The sequence below is a fragment of the Symphalangus syndactylus genome, chromosome 14, assembly GCF_028878055.3.
Source record: "Symphalangus syndactylus isolate Jambi chromosome 14, NHGRI_mSymSyn1-v2.1_pri, whole genome shotgun sequence".
Taxonomy (NCBI): Eukaryota; Metazoa; Chordata; class Mammalia; order Primates; family Hylobatidae; genus Symphalangus; species Symphalangus syndactylus.
In genome coordinates, this window is record NC_072436.2 from 51,979,137 (window position 1) to 51,992,325 (window position 13,189).

Below are 13,189 nucleotides of genomic sequence, written 5' to 3' on the forward strand. Positions count from 1 at the left end.
ATGTAATAATAGAAATAAAGCCTACAATAAATGTAATGCACTTGAACCATCCTGAAACCATCCCTCCACCCCTGGTCCATGTAAAAAAAGTCTTCTACAAAACTGGTCCCTGCTGCCAAAGAGGTTGAGGACCACTGCTGCTGTGGGAGTAGAAATGAGGATTCACTTGAAAGGAGGATACAGCTCTAGCAACCCTTTGAGCAAAATATATGAGCTGTCTGTCATCTCGAGGAAATAGATGGTAACATCAGAAATGGGAAGACCACACTACTCCAACTCACATCTATGTCTATGTGCAGTAGTCCCTCTGTTTTGATGGATAATCAAATGGTCTCACGTTTTTACCACGGTGTACCACCTGTGGCCCTAGCTGTATGACTGTCTAGTATGAAGTCTGGACTCAGGTTACAGTGATGCGGATAAAGTCCGTTCTGCCTGAGCACCAGTGATCATCAGGTGCGGTGGGATATTGTAGAACCCAGGACAGAGTTTGACTTGGAGCCTGCTGAGTTTTTCACAGAAGCATGTCTATGTGCAGGAGAGGGCAGCTCAGCAGGTACCACCAGGACTCTCTTGTGTTCCTTTCATTGAAGGTAGTTCCTTCCCCAGAACGTGGCATAGCTGCTTTTGAGAACCAATCCTTGTAAGTGACTTCCTTTAATTTTTTTCAATAAGTGGAGTTTAATCTTTTAATATGAACAGAACACCTGAGAAAATTCTTTGGAGTCTGAAAGGAAGTAGGGTATATTGGTTTCTAACAGTTAGGTAAATAATTAGTTACATAAATTGATTTCTTTTCCTTACTTTTATTCCTCAGCAGGACAAAAGTAATATTTTAGATCAGGCATGGTGGTACAGGCTGATCATGCCTGTAATCCCAGCATTTTGGGAGGCCGAGGAAGGAGGATGGCTTGAGCCTAGGAGTTTGAGACCAGCCTGGGCAACATAGGGAGACCCCATCTCTACAGAAATACTAGCTGGCCATCATGGTGCATGCCTGTGGTTCCAGCTACTTGGGAGGCTGATGTGAGAGGATTGCTTGAGCCTGGGAGGTCAAGGCTGCAATGAGCCATGATTGCACCACTGCACTCCACTCCGGGTGGCAGAGAGAGACCTTGTCTCAGAAAGAAAAAAAAGGTAATGTTTTAGAGCCCTAAAATATATAATAATGTAACGCAATCTGTCTACAGTATAGAGGGCTTGAAGCTGCTCTTTGTAACTTTCTTCCTCTGGATTTCTAGGTTTCTGGGTTGAGATGAGCATCCTTTTATTGAGCCAGGCACAGAAGTGAAGAGACCACATTTCTAGCCCTTGATATGTTTATATTTTAGCCTGGTAATAAGAACAGATTATTTCATTAGTCTAAGTAGACTTTTTACCTGCCCAAAATCCTGTGGAGTAGATACAGGGGTACCCTACCCAGCATGGTATTTTAGAGACGATTTCCTAGAGAAAGTGACACCTGATTGCAGTCTTAAAGGAAGGATAAGAGTTAGCTAGGCTGGGAGAAGGGTGGGGATATGGCAGGTACGATAATGTAAGGAAAGGCAAAGAGGTGAAAATTAGCAAGTTGTGAACAGTAGCAGTGACCAGTGCAGGTCAGTTTCAGGTCCCTGGCATTCAGGTCGGGAATGGCAAGATGGGAGATTGGGCAGCGGAGCTGGGAGCAGCTCTCGGAGGGCCTTGCATGGCTTTCTAAGGAGCTCAAACATTTTCCAGTAGGTGATGGCCTGCATGAGGGCTTTAAGCAGGGGAGCAAAATGGTCACATTTGCATTTTATTATTATTTCTAGAAGGCACTGTACATGGATGAGTCTGGTGGCTGTGAGAGGCCATGCCTGAAGGTCAGGTGGTCAGTGAGGAGTGAGGGCTGACTAGCCTGGGCCGGTGAGATTGGAGAGGAGGAGAGGGAGTAGAGAGCTGATGGGGGCATGACACAGGCAGTATTCACTCATTTTCTGGGTAGAAGGGGATGAGGGTGCTTTGAGGCTATATAGCTTGTGTGATGAGGTAGGGAAAGTAGGAAGAAGAGTAAGCTGAGTGGGGAAAGAGGAACCCTTTGGATTTAAATGTATTGCATTTAAATGCCCGTGGACCATGAAGATAAAATTGCCTCTAGGAAGTTTACTAAAGATCCTGACATTTAGGGAAAAGGTCAGGATGGAAATAAGTGGGCGTTATCAGCATACAGGTGCTGGTGAAAGCCTTGAGATGGGACAAGATTGTCTAGGGTGGAGGAGGAGAGAATGAGAAGTAGGCTGCAGGCACCACGGTGTAGTGGGAGGGAAAGCAGCCGCTGAAGAGGGTTGAAAAGGAAAGATCAGCCAGGGTGAGGCCATGAGCCAGTGGGGTCCGTGGCCAGCTGCTTTTTGGAGTTGGCAGTGGGGGTGAAAGAACGGATGGAGGTGGGAGGGCGGCTATGTGTGTTCCCACTCTTGAGGGGAAAGATGGGCAAACTGATGGAGGAAGGCCTCAGAGGAGATGTGGGCAGGCCAGGCCCAGAATCAGAGGAAGAACGCTAGGGTGGAATCTGTGTAGATACTTTGGGATAAACCTTGTGGGTAGGGGCGATATTTAACAAAATACCTATGAGAAATGGAAGTTTCACAGAATGGAACTACAAAGAAGAGGGTAATATGAAACATCAGATTGTAAAGGGAAACTAGTAGGTTCTTCCTATTTTTGAATATATGACTTAAAAGTCCGCATAAGCCCCTTTGGCATACATCTATGTCATACTATCTGTAATTTAAAGTAATTTTGATTGAGAAGTAATGTGGTGAGGGTACATAGTCAGGAAAAATCAGTGAGCTTGTCTAAATTATGGGCTGTTTTAAGTGGATTTTTAAAAACTGTTTTCAAATAGAAAAGACAGAAAGTAGTCCCACGATGTTGTCCTAACATTTGATGCAGATTCTCCTTGGAAAGGCACCTGGCCTCAGGGTGTTGTGTTTCTTACACATAAGAAGTGTCCTGAGCCCTTCGCAGGTATGTATTATCTCTTTTAATCTTCGTTACCTGTAGGGTGGATTCTACTATTCCCCATTTTATAGAGAAGGAAACAAAGGCATAAGGTAACTTGCCCAAGGTCCCATAGTTAGTAAGGCAGAGCTGGGAATTTAGTGCAGGTAGCCTGGCTCCAGAGCCCCTACACGTCACCACCATCCTGTAATATGTATCTCTTAATGACAGAATCAGAGGGCATGAGTACTGAGGTCTCATGCGACCTTAAAATATATGTGATATAGGTTGGGCGTGGTGGCTCACACCTGTAATCCCAGCACTTTGGGAAGCTGAGGTGGGCGAATCACCTGAGGTCAGGAGTTCCAGACCAGCCTGGCCAATGTGGTGAAACGCTGTCTCTACTAAAAATACAAAAATTAGCCAGGCGTGGTAGTGGACGCCTGTAATCCCAGCTCCTCGGGATGCTGAGGCAGAAGAATCACTTGAACCTGGGAGGTGGAGTTTGCAGTGGATCTAGATCGCGCCATTGCACTCCAGCCTGGGTGTCACAGCGAGACTCCGTCTCAAAAACAAACAAATATACATGTAAATGGTCTCCAGCAGGTATAGTGAGGTATATATGGAAAAACATCTTGAGATTTATTTTGAACTTTCAAACACAGAATGAATAGTATATTGTATTCAAGCTATTATAGATTTTGGACTAGTGGAATTCTAATTAAACAGGCTTCACTGTGCATGGATTGTCTGTAGTTCACTGTCATTTTAGGTCCTACTCTTTTTGTTAGTATTTAAAATGTTAAAAATACACTGCCTATATATTTTCTCGTAATTAGTTGTATACTCCATAAAACCTCTAATTTGACAAATTTTATGGATGAAGAAAATGGTAACAACTGTTTGCCACATCTGGTCACATCTACCATAACACCTAAATGTAACTTTATTAATAGCAATAATGATGGTACAGCAATACGATTTATAAAACCACCTCATGAAAGTCATCTGAAATTGTCTGTAAGGTGATTTTTTTTCATGTAGATCATTTTGCTGTTTCTTCCTAGAAATGGAACTACAAATAGTGTACAAATGGTCTATACAAAGTCAGACCATCTCTTCTAGTTGTATGACTCTAATTCTAGAAAGAAGCATTGCTTCAGTGACCTGGAAAGAGTAAACAGGCTTAATTTATATCACGAGATAGTTGGGTAAAGTAAAAATTATAGATTCTTAGCTTAAGGGATTGGGACATGTTGAAACAGATAACAAAAATAACTTTAAGTGTCTTTTTAAAAAATCTTAAGAGAATAAGACGTTAGATAACGTTAGTTATTTTTGAATATTTTAAGTTAGGTTAAAAAAAAAAATCCACTTGGCTGGCAAAATTCCAGAAAGGCACGAATTAATATTGGGAAGGGCAAAGGGTTCAGAGCCATCTGGCAATGGGTTCATATTCTGACATGCCATTTACTAGCTGTGCCATCTTTAGTAACTCAGCATCTCTGAGCTTCAGGTTCTTTATATATAAATGAGATGATACTGCTACTGATTTGTTATGGGGATTAAATTAGATAATGTTCTTTTATGCTATCAAAGATCTCTGCCTTACAGTGTGTGGTTTTCTTTTTACTGGAATTTATTATCTCGTGAATTTTTATGGCAAAAAAGGGGGACTGATGAAGAAAGTCAGTGAAATGTTTCCATCCAAAGGGCTAGTTTTCATGTGATAGGTTTAAAATATTAGGGAAATTGTCTCTGAAAGTGTTTGCCTTCACCGTGTAGAGAGTACGGTATACTTATATGTCCTGATTCTTTAATTAATAATTTGACTTTGCTTGCCACTTAAAAATTAGAATCAAATTCTGAATGGAGAGTAAAGCCCACATATATATTGGAAGGGAACCAGGCAATAAACTGTCTGATTTACAGAAAACAAAGTGTTTCATGAATGCTTTCTTTAACCCGAGCTTTACTTGTAACTTGAGCCGGGTTTTAATTTTTGAAACAATTTAAATGGCAAAAATATGTGAACCTACAAATAAATAGGGAGTGATAATCAACTGTTGAGGCCAATGAGTGAGCATGTATTTGAAGTGGCCCTGAGATAGAGGCTGTGAAAGGAGTTTCCTGGAACTTATCAGGAGCCCCCAGAGCATAGGTTCACACTTTATACCTCGTGACTTTTAGAGCAGGCAGGGTCTGTATTCAGGCCTGCAGAAAAATAAATGTAATGCTTTTTTGAAATGTATAACAATGCTTCTTTCTATTTGTGTTTGGTTTATATTATCTAAGAAGCATGTTCTGTATTATTAGGATAGATACCACTTCTGTGTTTATTCTAATGAAAATGAAGAAGGAAACAGTCCGCACCAATATTGTGAAGTACTTAATGGTATTTAAAATCTCTACAAGACTGGGCCAAAGTAAAAATATAAATGAAATAAATGGAAATGTAGCCATTACTTTCCAGTTTATGTGAGTATCACGATGCAATATTTGGAACTGATTGCAACTGCTGTAAAGTACTTTGAGGAAACCCATTAGAAGAGAATTAAAACTTGAACAGATTAGCTGATCTCTAATGGCCCTAGGAGAAGATCTTGTGTTGCTTCAAAATCTTTTCTGATTCTCATCACTCAACCTTCTTGGCTATGTAAACAAAGGAAGCTTTCCTTTTGTTTTCCAGAAGTTTGGAAAACAAAATTTTCCAGAGCTGTGCGTCTGCCAGGAAATGTTTCTTTTAACCTAATATCATAGATAGTTTTAAAAGCTAAAGTAAACTCTGGATTTTAGATTTCTATATCCCAGGCTGACAGTAATAAAACTAAAAGAGGAAGCTTTTTAGGTGCCAGTGATTATTTAGTGATGGTAACATGGATCACTGATATTTTTACTTTCCCTTTTGTATATTGATTTTGTATCCTGTGACCTCGCTGAGTGTATTCATGAGTTCTAATAGTTGTGTGTGTATTTCTTAGGATTTTATATATATACACATGATCATGTCATCTGTGAATAGAGATAGTTTTGCTTTTTCCTTTCCAATCTGGTTGCTTTTAATTTTTTTTTCTTGCCCGATTGGCCTGGCTAGGACCTCCAGGAGAATGTTGAATAGTAGTGGAGTGAGTAGACATCTTTGGTTTGTTTCTCATCTTGAAAGGAAAGCTTTGTCATTCACTATTGAGTATGATATTATCTGTTGGTTTTTCATAGATGCTCTTTATCAGGTTAAGGAAGTTTCCTTCTGTTCCTAGTTTGTTGAGTGTTTTTAAGCACAAAAGGGTGTGTGATTTTTGTCAAAGACTTTTCTACATCTATTGAGATGGTCATACGGGTTTTAATCTATTAATATACTTTAATACATTGACTGATATTTTTATATGTTGAACCAACCTTGCATTCCTGGACTATGTCACTTGGTTATGGTATATAATCCTTTTATATATCACTGGATTTGTTTTGCTGGTATTTTGTTGAATGACTTACGTTTTCAGAAACATAGTTGTCCATTTTCTTCTTTGATAATGAAAGTTCATGAACACTTGAGATAAAAATAAAGGAATGTGACTTTCTCAGGACTTGCCCATGGAAACATGAAAGCATTGTTTCTGCATATTCTCTGAATGATAGTCCTGTAAGTAAGAATAATCAAATCTCAAAAGAGATTTGAGTACTTGAGTACTCAAGTTCAGAAACTTTTATGTAATGATTTTCTAAAGAATTTTAACTTGACACCTGCTTAAGAAATTCTCACATAATGTAATTTTTTATATGACACATTTAGATTTTAGGTCCTGACCTTGTGCAAGTCATTCAATTTTTTTTAGCTTAGTCCTCTAATGAGTAAACAGGATTATAAGGAAGAAATAAAATATGATGTGAATATGCTCATAAGATGTTACATGATGGGAAGATATAATTATTTATGTAAGTATGTAAGTATAATTATTTAGCATAGGGGTCACACATTCAAATACCTTTGGGGCCAAGTAGACCAAATAAATGTCTGAAACAGTATCACAGTTGGATGTGATGGGGCTTGTGGTCCATTTGAAGCTCTACTACCTTGGTTCAATACATTCAGATGAAAAGCAAAACAAGCAAAATACAGTAAACAACACACACCCACACCTGTACTTTCTTGGCCAGACATCATACATCTGCCTCTATAGAATCCCTCATTCAAGGGGTCACTGATGAAGTGTAAGGCCCTAGGGTTGAGCTTCAGCTCCGCTGTGCGGTAAGTTTTTACCTTCTCCAAAGCTTCATTTTCTCATTTGTAAAATGCAGATAATGTGTGTCTTGCCTAACTCTAAGGGCTGTTTTGAGAGGTTTAAATGGCATAACAGATAGAAATGATTCAAATTATTAAGTCCTTTATAAATGTGTGGAATGTTGTTTCTCTGTATAAATCTTAGCTTTTCTATTATCTCAACAAAGGTGATTTTCTTGTTAAGAAGGTTTGGTAGCCAGGCATTGGACAACTCCAGAGGACCAGCTAGAAACATCTTTTTTCAATAGTAGAATAACCTTGGTAATAGATTCGAGCCCATTTAATATACTTCCTGGACTTGAATTGTTACCTGGATCACCCCACTGTCATTCCAGCAAAAAGATCCATGGTATATTCTTCTCACCATTAGGTTCTCTTAGATATGAGAATTCTTTTTTTCTTTTCTGTTTTGTTGTTGTTGTTGTTGTTTGTTTGTTTGTTTGTTTTTTGAGATGGAGCCTCACTCTGTCGCCAGGCTGGAGTTTAGTAGCGTGATCTTGGCTCACTGCAACCTCTGCCTCCCAGGTTCAAGTGATTCTTCTGCCTCAGCCTCCCGAGTAGCTGGGATTACAGGCATGTGCCACCACACCCAGCTAATTTTTGTATTTTTAGTAGAGACTGGGTTTCACCTTGTTGGCCAGGATGGTCTCAATCTCCTGACCTCGTGATCTGCCCACCTTGGCCTCCCAAAGTTCTGGGATTACAGGCATGAGCCACGGCGCCCTGCCAGATGTGGGAATTCTTATGACACTATGGCAGTATGCATCATAATTCTTACAAACCAGATACATTATCTCTGAGGGCTTTCTGTGGTTTCCTTAACATATAAACAGAAAGGCAGAACTTGTTGTATCTTGGTATACTAGAATTTGAAAGAGTTTGATTTCTACAGTTTTCTGACCACAGTAAATCCAGTGTTGACATCTTGATGCCTTTGTGGGAGGTTCCTTTGGAGCGAGATGTAACTCAGCATCTGCACAAGATCTGCCAAGTAGCCCTGCCACAGCAATGCCTGCCTCAGCTTACTAGTTACCCTCAGTCAGCGGGCACAGTCATAGAAACCCACGAGTCACAAGTTTATTGAGCTCCTTCTATGCGTAACACACCATGCTGGCTTGGGGACAGTGAAAAAGTAATGTGGCCCCTGCTCTGAAGAAGCATGGAGTCTGTGTGGAGAGAAACCAGTATCCATGAAATAGCTATAGAGTATGGACTCTTGGGCTGTTAGATCTGTCTGGAAGGAACCTTAGAGATCATCTTTGCAGCCCACCTCCCTCAATGTACAGCAGAGAAACTGATGCCTGTAACTAAGTGCTTATTTCTATGGTGTAGTCCATAGCTTATCAAATTTAGCTGCTTCCCAGAATCAGCTGGGGATCCAGAGTGCCTGGGTTAGGGACCCAGGTGTTTATTTTGGAGTTCATTAAGTCCTACCGTTTGCTTATTGGATTTGGGAATGGTAACAGGCTGAGAGTGGTTTTGGAATCTAGGATTTTGGGAACTCAGTGAAAGACCAAGAAAGAGCCTCAGGGAGGAGATGATGTTGCATAAAGGGCAGGTAAGATCGAGGGAGACTTGAGCCTTTGGGGACAGGAGTGCAGGTAGGTGAGCATATGGAATTGGGAACTGGTGTGGCCAAGGTGATGAGGAAGATGTTTTATGTCACGTGACTCTCTTGGACAGCAAGGGGCTGTAGGAGATTTTGTACATTTGCTTTGAAAAAGAGCCGTGAGTATATTTCTGCTAAAGACATTTTGATAGTCAATTTGACTTTTTTTTTAGTTTTAAGAAAGTATGTAATTGCATCACAATTAATTCTTCAATCCCAAATAGATTATATTCGACAAAGCGTGATTTTTTTTCTTTAATCATCCAATCATAGTTAGTCTGTTCACTGCCATCTCAAAATAGTTCTGAGACAGACACTGATAATTTTGTATACTCAGTTTCCGAATTTCTTGGTAATAAAGTAATTTATATGCAATATGCTAATATATTTCGATAAAGGTGTACTGTGGACAACCAATGAAAACACTTAACGTCTATAAGCTATTCTTTTTGAAAATAATTTTATTCTCAAAGTGAATTCTCTTTATGGAACTTTTGGTATTATAAAGATACACGAAATTGGACAATCTATATAAATCCTTCATAATAAATTTTATTTCTCCAATGTGTATAATAAGACATCAAACAGAATTCCCCTTTTATGAAAAAACTATTTTATACCTATGCATATTTTATGATTGTGTTCATTTTGTTTTTCTAAGAAATTTAACTCTATGATTTAACTTATTTTTAAACTTGATGCATAATATGTGCACATTTTTATGGGGTACGTATAATATAATATTTTGTTACATGCATACGATGTGTAATGATCAAGTCTGGTTGTGTTCATTTCACTGTTGAACTGTCAAACACAAGCAGTGCTTTTTGGTACTGTTACATTTCTCCTTGTCATGTGGGTTGGTTGAAGGCAGGAACCGTAATGATTAAGAACACAGACTGTGAACCAGATAATCTGAGTTCTGATCCCCTGCTCTGCCACTTGCTAGCTGTGGATAGCTCTATTTTGTCTATTGTGAATAGTGGAAAAGAAAGAATAATACCTACCTCAAAGGATTAATGTGAGGATTAAATGAGTTGATATGTGTAAAGTGTTTAGTACAGTGCCCGACACATAGTTAAGTGCACAATGTGTTTAACTATGATTACTTTTTAAGTTGTTATTAATTGTACCTGGCATATGACCTGACACATAGCATGTGGTCGCCGAGTGTTTATTGACTAAATGAGGGACTGTACCAATTACTGTAAAGTTTTGTTAAATAGAATACTTTTTTTTTCTAAGCTATTTCCATCCTGTATATGCCCAAAGGCATCAACAATTTGTAGTAGAATAGTTTTAATCAATGAGAGAGAATATTTGGTCAAAAAGATGGGTGTGGGCATGTGGAATAGCTAATGGCACCGTGGGCAAGGGAGCATTTTCGATGAAGTCATAGAACTTTGTGGCTTTCACCGGGAATCTCGAGCCTGAGCCAGAGCCCAGACTGTCTGATTCCAGGCTGAGACAAGGGCAGCACTTTGTTCAGTGGCTGGTCCCTGGGGCTGGCTCACTCCATACTCCCTTCTTTCCCTCTCTGCCTCTCCTTCCACCACCCCCTCCATTCTTCCTCCCTTAGCCTTGTAAAGCCGAGGATCCTTAACCTGGAGGTCAGGGAATCCCTCTCATCGTCTCTGCATTTCTGTTCCTTTCTTTCATTTTTGTCTTTCCTGAGAAGAGAGCCTACAGCTTTCATCAGACTCCCAAAGGCAGCCATGACCCCACTTCCGTGAGGGTGGAAGCAGCTCTGGCAGCAGCCGTTTTCCATTATGAGCAGACTCTAAGGTGGAGCTCAGAGAACTCTATTCCTTTGTGAGTGTTTCTAGCAGCAGAGGAAACAGTGGGCACGAAGAGGGTAGCTTGGCAAAGCCGTTGTGCCAGGCAGAAGTGCGGTGATTGTGAAGACACTGCGGGGTCCTTTCTTGACTGCCTGGACCAGCAGGGGCTTGCAGTGACCTGGCCAGGTCATAAGCACAATGCAGGCCATGGTTTGGAAGGTACTCCAGGAAAACCTCAGTGCCTGTAGGGTGTTCTCTTGTCTGTCATTTCCTCATGGCACAGTGGAGTCAGGTAACTTAGATTTGCCTTAACTGCAAACCAGCTGATTGACATAGACTTTCTTGTAGCGAGGCACAACTGCTAAATGAAAAATACCATTGTTTTTTGCTTAAAATAAAATTAAGGGGGCAATGTTGTATATAAAGACTTAGGAATTCAAATGCATTATTTTAAGAGCCGTTTTATTTTATTTTATTTTATCCTTTTTTTGAGATGGAGTTTTGCTCTTGTTGCCCAGGCTGAAGTGCAATGGCACAATCTGGCACGATCTCGGCTCACCACAACCTCCGCCTCCTGGGTTCAAATAATTCTCCTGCCTTAGCCTCCCGAGTAGCTGGGATTACAGGGATGCATCACCATGCCCAGCTAATTTTGTATTTTTAGTAGAGACGGGATTTTTCCATGTTGGTCAGGCTGGTCTTGAACTCCCAGCCACAGGTGATCTGCTTGCCTTGACCTTCCAAAGTTCTAGGATTACAGGCATGAGCCACCAAGCCCAGCCAAGAGCCATTTTATAAGAATGTATATCACACTATGTCCCGAGGGCTTTTCAAGTATTAATTGGAATTTGAGTTGTCTAGGTCACTACTCCATGACAAAATCATGACTAAATAACTTCACATATCCCGTTTATAGCTGTAGTGTAAGTCCTTGATTTTTTTCCCCTCCATTATGCAATATTCAAATTTATCACACAACAGCTTTAACATAACTGATGGCAGTGCACTTTTGTTGCTGAGGCGGGATGAAGGACTTTTTAATATAGTCTGGCTAGACACCAAGAGTGCAGAAGTGATCCATTTTCCCCTGGCAGCTAGGTGGAAGGCAGTCCATGTTGGGACATTTACTTAAGCATGGCCAGACAGGAGGGCTTTATCAGGATAACATTCTTTTGCCAAGTATGTGTGATAAAGCCAGAGTTAGACTTTGGGAATTTGGACCTTGTCTATATTTAGCATCCAGAAACCACTATGGGGCTGTCATTGGTTAGGTGTTTCCAGTCCCAGTTCTTGCTGCAGTTAGATAGTTTGTTCTGAAGTTTGTCCATTCATTCATTCATTTGTTTATATTTCAACATATCTTACTTTTTCCTGACATTGTTTGCTTACAGGACATTTTTAGAACTATCTGAATTATTTTTTATGAGAAAATCTCATAATGAGAAATTAAAATTAAGAAAAACTAGAAATGCTTATGTGATTTGGCAAATCCTCTTAAAAAGCTTTTCAAGAAACCAGATATAAAAAAATCCCTAAATCAAGGGAAGAACTATCAATATGAATTTTTCTTTAAAGGAATTTAAAAAACACACAAGAGCTTTCTGTGAGATTACATCTCAATTTTATCCCTAAGAGACATAATTCGTCTACAGAGGCTGCCTACTGAGAACTATTGATCAACCAGAGGCCAAATGTGAGCTTACTTCTGACCATGCCACTCACTGGAATCTGATTTTTTTATTTTCATATCTATAAAGTGAGGATGGGGACACTATCCTATCTAACTCATGGGGTTGTGTGAGAATTAAATGAATTCTCACAGCTTACCTATGACAGTACCTTACACTCAACCCTCCATAAATCAGAAGAGTTTTCCCCCAATGATTCTGTGTGTCAGAAAGTGTGAAGGGTGAATCAGAGTTAATTTTAGAGGCCCTGTGATCCTAATCCACTTTCTCCCTATTCTTTTGTCTGTGAATATAGAACATGGGTGGGTCAGAGGCCAAAGGGTTCCTAAGTCAGATGATGAGGGGGTGCAGGTCAGGGACATTCAGGAAGGCCGGATGCAGGCTGGAGGCTCAACAGAAGGTCTTCTGTTGGAGGAAGTGCCTGGGTGAGCAGGTGGTCACTGATGTGGTGGCAATTTTCTTGCTTGCCCAGCTCTGCTTGGCTTGGCTACCCAGAGGCATCCTCTTCTGTCTCCAGATCTGAGTGAAAGAGAGAGAGGTGCTTTTAGAAAGAATTGACTTATAGTTTGGAAACTCCTTCCTGGTTAGAGAAAATGGGCCTCTGTATCAAGACTTTTTCTTTTTTAAAATATTTGTATAAATCTATGGAGTACAAGTGTAATTTTGTAAGTTGCATAGATTGCATAGTGGTGAAGTCAGGGATTTTAGGGTTTCCATCACCTGAATGACAGACATTGTACCCAGTGAGTAATTTCTAACCCTGGTCGTCCTACTTCCTGAGGACAGTGACCTGATTCCACTTGTGGACTGTGGGCTTGACTTATCTTGTGGATGGCTCCAGCCCCCAGCAGGAAACTTAGGAGCATCAGATCTTAGT

General features: G+C 40.3%; 1 protein-coding gene across 8 annotated transcripts in view; it reads left to right on the forward strand.

Annotated features, from left to right (window-relative positions):
- The window catches only part of AFF3 (ALF transcription elongation factor 3), a 606,392-nt gene that overhangs the window by 48,222 nt on the left and 544,981 nt on the right, over positions 1-13,189 (forward strand). The window lies entirely within an intron of this gene.